At 44.4% G+C, this 8,481-nt stretch overlaps 1 pseudogene; it reads right to left on the bottom strand.

The window, feature by feature from the left end:
* Window positions 1-221: 221 nt before the first annotated feature.
* LOC129082418 (heterogeneous nuclear ribonucleoprotein A1-like) lies at window positions 222-1,632 on the bottom strand (annotated as a pseudogene).
* Window positions 1,633-8,481: the final 6,849 nt, after the last annotated feature.

Here is an 8,481-nt window from a genome sequence, read left to right as displayed (position 1 = left end):
AACTTTACACCACACATTTAAAAACAGACACATTTATTAAGCGTCATGATCAGACTATTACATTTAGCAATCAACAGCATGAGTGTAAAAAGAAATCTACATTAATTCCTTTGTTGGAATTCTTTATACGTTCTACAGAACCTAAACTAAAGTAACCTGTTATAAAATTAATCACAAATAGAGTCCTTGAGTTTGAGATTTTTTGCCTGTTCCCATGCGTATTATCTAAAACATGTCTTCTTTGTATCTGCCTGGCCCTGCCACCACTCTGCTGGGCTGAGTCCACAAATCTGTTGTAACCTGTAGCTTCTCTGCCCTCCTCTCCTGCTACACTTTGTTTCTGGGCGGTACTTACAACCTCTGCCACAGCCATCGTTACTGCTGCTGCTGGTACCATCACAGCCAACTTGGTTTCCTGGATTGGCCAAGTGTTGGCCTCCACCACCACAGGGGCAAGAGCTTCTTCCTCCAAGGCTTCCTCCTTTCATGCACCCAAAATTTGAAGATTGATTGTCATAATTGACAAAAACACTGTAGCTTCTAATCCCACACTTGCTTCCATCATTACCCAATCCCCCCTGCCACCATGCTCACCACCACCACCACAGCAGCCACCAAAGCCACCTCGACCACTACAGTTTCCCCTGTGAACAAAGTTGTCATTTACATCAAAACCACTTTCATGACCACCTCTGAAGGTTCCAGAACAACGTTGACTTCTTTGGCTGGATAAAGCTATGGACATCTCTTGCTTAGATAGGGCTTTTCTAACTTCACAGTTGTGGCCATTCACAGTATGGGACTTCTAAGTGACAATCTCATCTACAGAGTTATGCTCATCAAAAGTTACAAAAGCAAAGCCTCTCTTTTTGCCACTTACTTGCTCAGTCTTGATTTCAATCACTTCAGTTTTCTCACATTGTTCAAAAGTAATCTCTCAGGTGATGTTCCTAAGTGTCTTCTTTACTTACCACCAACAAAAATCTTCACAGTTAGACGGGAACCAGGTTTTGAAATCTTCTGAGGCAGCCTTTTTGGTTCCACATCTCTTCCACCTACCTCATATGGACATGTGTTCATGGCTGCATCCACCTCCTCCACAGTGGCATATGTGACAAACCCCAAGCTTTCTGGAGTCCTTGGTGTTTGGTTCACTCATCATCACACAGTCTGTGTGCGTTCCTCATTGGTCAACATGGCTCCTCAGACCCTCATCACACGTTTCGAAGCTCAAACCTCCAATAAAGAGTTTCTTTAGCTGTTTGGTCTTTTTGGGAGACTCTGGCTTAGACATGACAACTGCAGGAGGGCGACTTCAATGATGCTACTCAGCAGCGTCCACCTGCCAAAAGGGTCACTATTTGTTTTCTCACTGCTGAAAACATTTGTTTTGGCCCATTAAATGTCTTATTGAGTTTTCTTAGAGAAGATGTATTTTTAACTTCTGTAAATACAAAATGTCCCTGAAAATAATGGTTATATACAAAATTTACATGTTTTTGCTAGAATGGCTGCAATGTTGCCATCTGTGAAGATTTGGAAAGCTCACATCTGAACATGAGATACACTTGTGAATTCTTGTATTTCTCCATCTTGCAGGGACATGATCATAATTTTTACCTGTAAATACATTGATCGTTTCTGCATAGGGACTGCAGATTATTTCTGTAAAAGAGTTACAGAGTGAGACAACTACATAAAGGTATTAATGTTGATGAATGGAGTTACACAATGAGCACTGCTTCAATAACTATAAGAGAAAATGCCCTATGAAGTCCAAGAACAGGTAAGTCCCAATGGGTGGTTAATAAAGGGCACTTAATTCTAACAAGGAAAGAACTAGCTTGAACTATGGCTCTGCTGGAAATGTGACTACCCTGAATATCTTCTTTCTACAAAGTGTGGGTCCTTTGTATTCCTTACAACTTGAGGAAAAATAGTGAGGTGAGGTAGATATAATAAGATTTGAGCCTAGAAATTTAGAAGAGTTAAAGCCATGACATCGTGTTTCATTTCTTCATAATCATTTACTAATTATCTGTTTCAGAGGTTCACCTAGGTCTCAGGGAAGCTTTATTTGATGTAGTTTGACTTCATGGCCAGGTTGCAGGGGAAATTGAAAAAATTACCTTCATCTTGAGGGGCCCATTGGCCCTCCCACTTACTGTCAGGAGGTCCATGTTAGAACCGTGCTTTTTATCAAAGAAGAGCTCAGACCCGACTCTCTGGATGACAATGCCCCAGGAATACAGGGATTGAATGCAGCTCACCAGTTTGGCCAGATTGCTCTCAACGGCCAACACTGTGCTCTAAATGTTTGCCAGCTTTTAGATGACATGGTCGTCTATTGTGTTGAGTGCATGGAAGGTACTTGATCCTCTGCAGGGGCTTGTCACTTTTTGTGGGGATGTGGTCAAAGACTTTATCATAATATCCTAGGGCCACACATCACTCAATGTCCTGTGACTCTGACACTTTCAAGTAGAGCACCTTCATTAACTGAAAAGTCCATTTCTGTCCTTTCTCCCAGCCCCTATGAACTTCAGAGTCTCATGGTTTCTGTCATGTTTGGTCCCATTTGTGCCTAACTCTAAATTTTCTCTGGAATTCTTTCCACAGGCAAGTGTAATTCACTCTCTCTATCCTGGGTTTTTCATCAGCGTCTGCAGGTTCAACTGCTATCTGTTTTTTGGTTTTTTTCTGTTTTTATCTTTGTGCTCAGGTTCTGCTATGAAAATTTTATCTAAATCAGTTGGCAGGCCATCTTCTGTGTGTCCGCTGTGTCCACAGCAGGATACAGCTCCATCCTCCTCATTTATATAAGCATATTGGTGTCAGCACCAAACTGAGAGGGGTACCAATGTGTGTCTCGGTATGTGGCAGCCATCCAGCTGGGATCTCTTTAATTGAATGGTTGGCAGGTGCTCAGAAAGTGCTCAGAAATCACATAAGGACTCCACCCAGCCTGAACGGTTGTCTTGGATTGAGGGTGTCATCAACTTTGCAATCTTCTAAAACATGCAATGATGCCAGTCTGGCCAGATTGTGAAAAATTATGAGAGAGAGACCTTGACACTTTTTACTGCAATCAGAAAAAAGAAAAAAGAAAAAATGCTTTAAATTTTTAAATAGGAAAAGATTTATTACAGAATTAGTGTTGATTTTTAAGTTTTATTGTATGTGTACATACTCATGATTTTTTAAAATTTATTTTAGAGAGAGTGAGGAAGGTGTGGGGGAGAGAGAAACATCAGTTTGTTGTTCCACTCATTTATACATTCATTGGTTGATTCTTCTATGTTGCCCTGACTGGGGATCCACCCACAACCTTGGCATGTAGGGTCCACACTCTAACCAAAGGAGGTACCTGACCAGGGCAGCTCATAATTTCTTGTTCATTATAGTATTTCATATAAGGTAAAATAATTCTCAGCTACATATAGGCCAGATTCCATTATAGATATATATTTCTTTATTTACTGTAAGTATAATTCCTGAATATGTTCCTAATCTTATTGTATTGACAATGCTATAGTTATCTTCCTCTTATTAGGTAGGATGGATAGCAAAACCACGGCAGGGAGGAGGAGGGAGACATGCCTCACCCACTAACTCAGCAGCCCTGAGCCTGGTCTAGTAATATTGCCAGGAGTTCAAACATCACAGGAAACACCACGCTAACAGAAGAGGAGGGCAGTCCTTGAAATTCTGTGTAGCGTTTCCACTATCTGGGAAAGAAAGCCTTTGAAACTGTGCTTTCGTCCCAAGGCCTGAAAGGCAAGGAAAGGGTCCACAGTGCCCAAAGGCAGAAGCCCATGAAACAACTTTGATTGATTGCCCACCTCTGGTCACTGTTTTATGAGAGAGTCCTTAATGCTTAAAGAAACAGCCCATAGATAACTCTGGGTAACTGCCCCAATGTTGATTAACTGCCTCCTGCCATGTATCTGTTTTACAACCAGATGAACAAATGGGGTCTGGAGCAAGATAAGGACTTGGGCTCACTGACCCACACCCATACCGAAGGTTGGTAGTCACCTCCTCCCAGGAAAGCTGGCACCAACTTTACCTGTAAATTAATATGTAACTTCTTCACCCCTGTCCTGACAACTACATAATCCTCAGAACAAAGGACCTGGCATGTGCTTGCCACCCTGGCCTTGGGCTGCCCTTACTTTCACTGCCCTTTACTCTGCTTTGCTGATGCCTTTCACCACCACCCGCCTCCTTAGCTAGGCCCATTCTCTTCCATGAGAACAAATCACCAACAAACCCTGCTTGAACGCTAGTAGATTTCCTGATCTGTAACTCTTTCCTGCATAAGAAGAACTGAGTTTCTCCCCTAATGACCTCACCTATAAATCACTAAGTATGTCTGTTATTCACAAGCTCTCTTTCATTATGATAATTACAATACCATTTTACACTAACAAAAACACCGATAACTTTGTCAGAGTTTAATTCTACGAGTTGTTCATAAATTAATTTTTCTTAATTGACATTTGAATTACAATGAATTCCAATTTATGTTTACCGTATGCATCTTTTTTTTTTTTATTTTCAAAGGTTTGTCCTATAGTCTTCTGACATAACTGTCATATGTATTATGGGTTAACTAGGTTATTAGTCTAGTAAAGTTTTTCAGATTCTCCAGTGTGGGCATACCCCACTTTATTGAGATGTGTTTTATTGAGCTTCAGAGATAATGAGTTCTCTTTTCTTTCTTTCTTTTTTCTTTTAAGATTTTATTTATGTACTTACAGGAGGGGAAAGGAAGGAAAAAAAGAGAGAGAGAAACATCAATGTGTGGTTGCCTCTCGTGCATCCCCTACTGGGGACCTGGCTGTCAACCCAGGCATGTGCCCTGCTGGGAATTGAACTATCAACTCTTTAGTTAGCAGGCCAGCACTCAATCCACTGAACCACACCAGCCAGGGCAAGATAATGAGTTTTCATCAACAGGAAGGCAAGACCCTCTGCCTGCAAAAAGATTGCATGCAACTGAACAAAGGCTGAGATAATGATTTGCATTTTGTAATCAATAAAGTATTTTTAAATTATGGTATGTGCATTTTCATTTTTGACCTCATGCGAGTTCATATTTAATAGACTACAATATGCACTGGGGAGCGAACAAATAGTGTGAGTAGCTTTATTAGCATATTTATTTGGTTGGCCTAGAACTTTAAATGTCATTTCTGGGCTGAATTTCTGTAATTGCATGTCTTTGATGTCGTCAGTGAGTACTCCATTGTTTGCAAAAAATGTATAATGTAAGTCAGGCATCCAGTCAAATCAGTACGGACTCCTGACAGCGTTGCACAGGCAGAGCTAAGACTTCTTGCTGCATCAGGCACAGATGCGCTTAAGTATTAGTATATGTTTTATTACATTGACTTTGCAAGGTGTGTTCAACTGAGGCAGGACTGATAGGGTTAGGGACTTGAGCAACCTCCCCCAACCACATTCTGCCTGAAGGAGGCCTGGGCCAGATGCTCTGAATCAAGAAGAGACAGGATGCCTGGAGGTCAGAAAGAGCAGATCTCTAAGAAAGATATGCAATACCAGCAGTTTACAAGATACGTAAATAAAAGGCCTTGCAGGCACACCAGAGACTACCTTGCCTGAGACATGTTGTGCACTGTGGAGTGATACAGTGCACTTATTATTCTCAGTGTATTCGTTGAGTGCCAGTCTACAAACCCACTCCTGGAGACAGCTGGGGATATACAGGATCCCAGGCTTGGAGTGTAAATGTTGTGGGATGCTTGGTTCTACTTGCTGACCCAGTAAAGAATTAAAGATCAGCCAGTTGGTTAGCATGAAAGCAGAATTTTATTATTAATACATCTTCAGGGAAGAGAACGGTCCTCGCCAAGGTAGCTGAGCAAGGCATAGGTGCTCGGAGTCTCTGTCCTGAGGATTTATACAATTTTTGGGTGGGGTGGGGTGAGGGAATTATCTATTAATCTGGTGGGAGAACATAGTGCATACTCTTCTAAGGAAGAGTGTAGCCTCCGAAGCACAGGTGTTACAGAACCTCCAGTCTATGCTGTTCTGAAGAGCTGTGGGGTCTAATTGCCCACCACCAAGAAGCGTGACTCCCAGCACCAGAGTTTGGTGAAAAAGAAGGGAATCTTTTATTTAAAAGTTATACAGATTTAGAAAAATGGCAGAATTCTGCCATTAAATACCATCCCCTTTAAAACACGCACAAACACACAATCTTGCCTCCCTTTGCCAAACCAGGCCAGTTTCAGAACATGCCCGACAGAGGTACCGCCTTTTAGAAAAGCAGAAGTCGGCAACTCAGCACTCCCAGTCCTAGTTCAGCCTTCCAGGCACCTCGCATTAAACCATGTTTGACGGCGTGGGTCCCACAATTCCCAGCACCGTCATCTGTGTCACCAAGTTCCCCAGGCAGGTTTCTCGGAGGTTCTCCTCTTCTTCCAGCTCTTAGTCTGAGAGTGCGTGGCAATTCTTTATACAGCAGACCTCATGATGGGCTGGAGGGGTCCAGTCTACACCCTTTCGAACTGCATGTCTGACCCCCTCGTGGCTGCCCGCCCACACTTAGTTTTAGGTCCTGACCCAGAGCTTCCTGTGTGACCTCATCTCCGACTCCTCCCACAGTGAGCTACATTTGCCAGTTTCCTATATACTTTTCTTTCTCTCAGCTGCCACCCCTAGTCCGGGCAAGCAGGACTCAGCGATCCAGGGGGACCACCCCCCTGGCTACATCACAAGTCAGACTGTATCCTGAAAGTCATATCCACATTTTACCCTGAGGCAGCAGCACAGCTATTAAACTAGTTACCAATGGCCATTATAATGCAAAATATCACAGTCTTGTCCTCCACTCTCCCCTATCCTCCAAACCAAGGGCTAGGGGGGCTTTCCTATATGCCCAGGGGCCCTCAGTCTACACCCCATTTCACCAGTATAGGTGGAGGTCTGTTAACTGAGATTTTTATCTTGCTCCAGACCACCTCTTGTGTCCTTTGTAAAAACAGACACATGCACTGAGGCAGTTCATCAAAGTTATTTATGAGCCTTTTCTGCAGTTACAATGGACCCCCACCTACCTTCACTCCTTCTCCTAAATTTCTATCTCAGATTACCCAGAAGGCAGGCTGGAGTAGCAGAACGATGAGCCAAAAAAGGCTTAGAATAGGCACTGCTATTTGGACCCTTGCAGTAGGGTGGATCTTTCGTGGGTCTCCTGGAAGGCAACTCCTGGCGGGCATTTCCTCTTCTCTTTGTTTTGTTATTAGCTGGGCGTGTTCTTCTGGTCACAAAGCCGAAACGGCAAGGTGCCAGAGTGGTGGTAATGGCAGCGGGAGGAAACCCCAGCAAGGATGCTTGGATGGCTGAAGGCAGGGCTGGGACAGAGACCCTAATACAAGGGACCCGCTACTAGCTTGCTGCACCCGCTCCACACCACCTACAAGGTGGATAGCCTCAGCCCCTCTGAGTTGCCCTGCTGAGGTGAGTGTGCATCCCGTGACTTCTCTCCCTCACTGCACTGAGTCCTACAGCCCAGATGTGGTGCACCTGTTACTCCCTGCACCCAGGCCCTTGTGTCCTGGACAGTAAGGTGCTCATGGGTGACATGATATAACAGAACGGGGGAAGGCGAAGGGCTGAGGGGCCAGCAGTGGTTTTGCTGTTGAACCTCCAGCGCACAGGGGGCTCTGGCACATTCCTAAAAATTGATGTGCCAGACAACTTTCAGGACCTTGGCTGGCCCGGGAAAGTTTGGAAGGACAAATCAGTGTGAGACTAAAGCAAGTTTTATTCAGGTAGAGAAATGGAAAGCAGCAGTGTGGGCGCCCCTGTGAAGGAAGCAAAACATGTGCCTCTGAGTGGAGGCAGGGCAACTGGAGAGAGAGGAGCGAGTGCTGAGATAGTTCTTGGGATCTTATTTTCAAGGGTGGGGCCTTTCTCTCCAAGCTGTGCGGTGCCAAATTCTGAGTCCCTCTTCTGGTTGCGAGTGGTGCTTGTAGGTTGCCCTTTCCATGATTGCCACAGGGGCTTCCTGCCATCAATTGTTTCCCTTTGTTCGTGCCCAGAGGGATGGGCTCCCGTGAGAGGGCATGACCTCCTGTATCCTCCTTCCGTTTGTAAGGATTTTCCTCTGACTTCCTTCTGCCCTGCCTCAGTTGTACAAGATCATTCTGACATATCTGAGCACTCACTGAAAGCCATATGTTAAGTTCATGGGTTATTTCAGAGAGATGCTTGTGGTGCAGAGTAGGAGGTGGTGGAGCTGAGGGGGTGAACCTGGGTATGAGGCTGTGAAGAAGAAAAGGGTCACACAGTGTGTGCACAGCTAGAGGAAGTGGGAGCTCATGGTCCTGGGTACTTGGTGCCAGGATTTAAGGGTGAAGCATGAGCCCATGTTTGGCTGTGTCTTGGGGGCATGATCTGGGAGACTCAGTGGAATTGCTGGGCAGGAGGGATGGAGACCCGCAGGCTTCG

The sequence above is a fragment of the Pteronotus mesoamericanus genome, unplaced genomic scaffold, assembly GCF_021234165.1.
Source record: "Pteronotus mesoamericanus isolate MK-2021 breed Mesoamerican mustached bat unplaced genomic scaffold, CSHL_Meso_final scaffold_128, whole genome shotgun sequence".
In the NCBI taxonomy this organism is placed as follows: Eukaryota; Metazoa; Chordata; class Mammalia; order Chiroptera; family Mormoopidae; genus Pteronotus; species Pteronotus mesoamericanus.
Note: the sequence above shows the minus strand (reverse complement) of the source record. Positions and strands in the feature narration are given on the sequence as shown.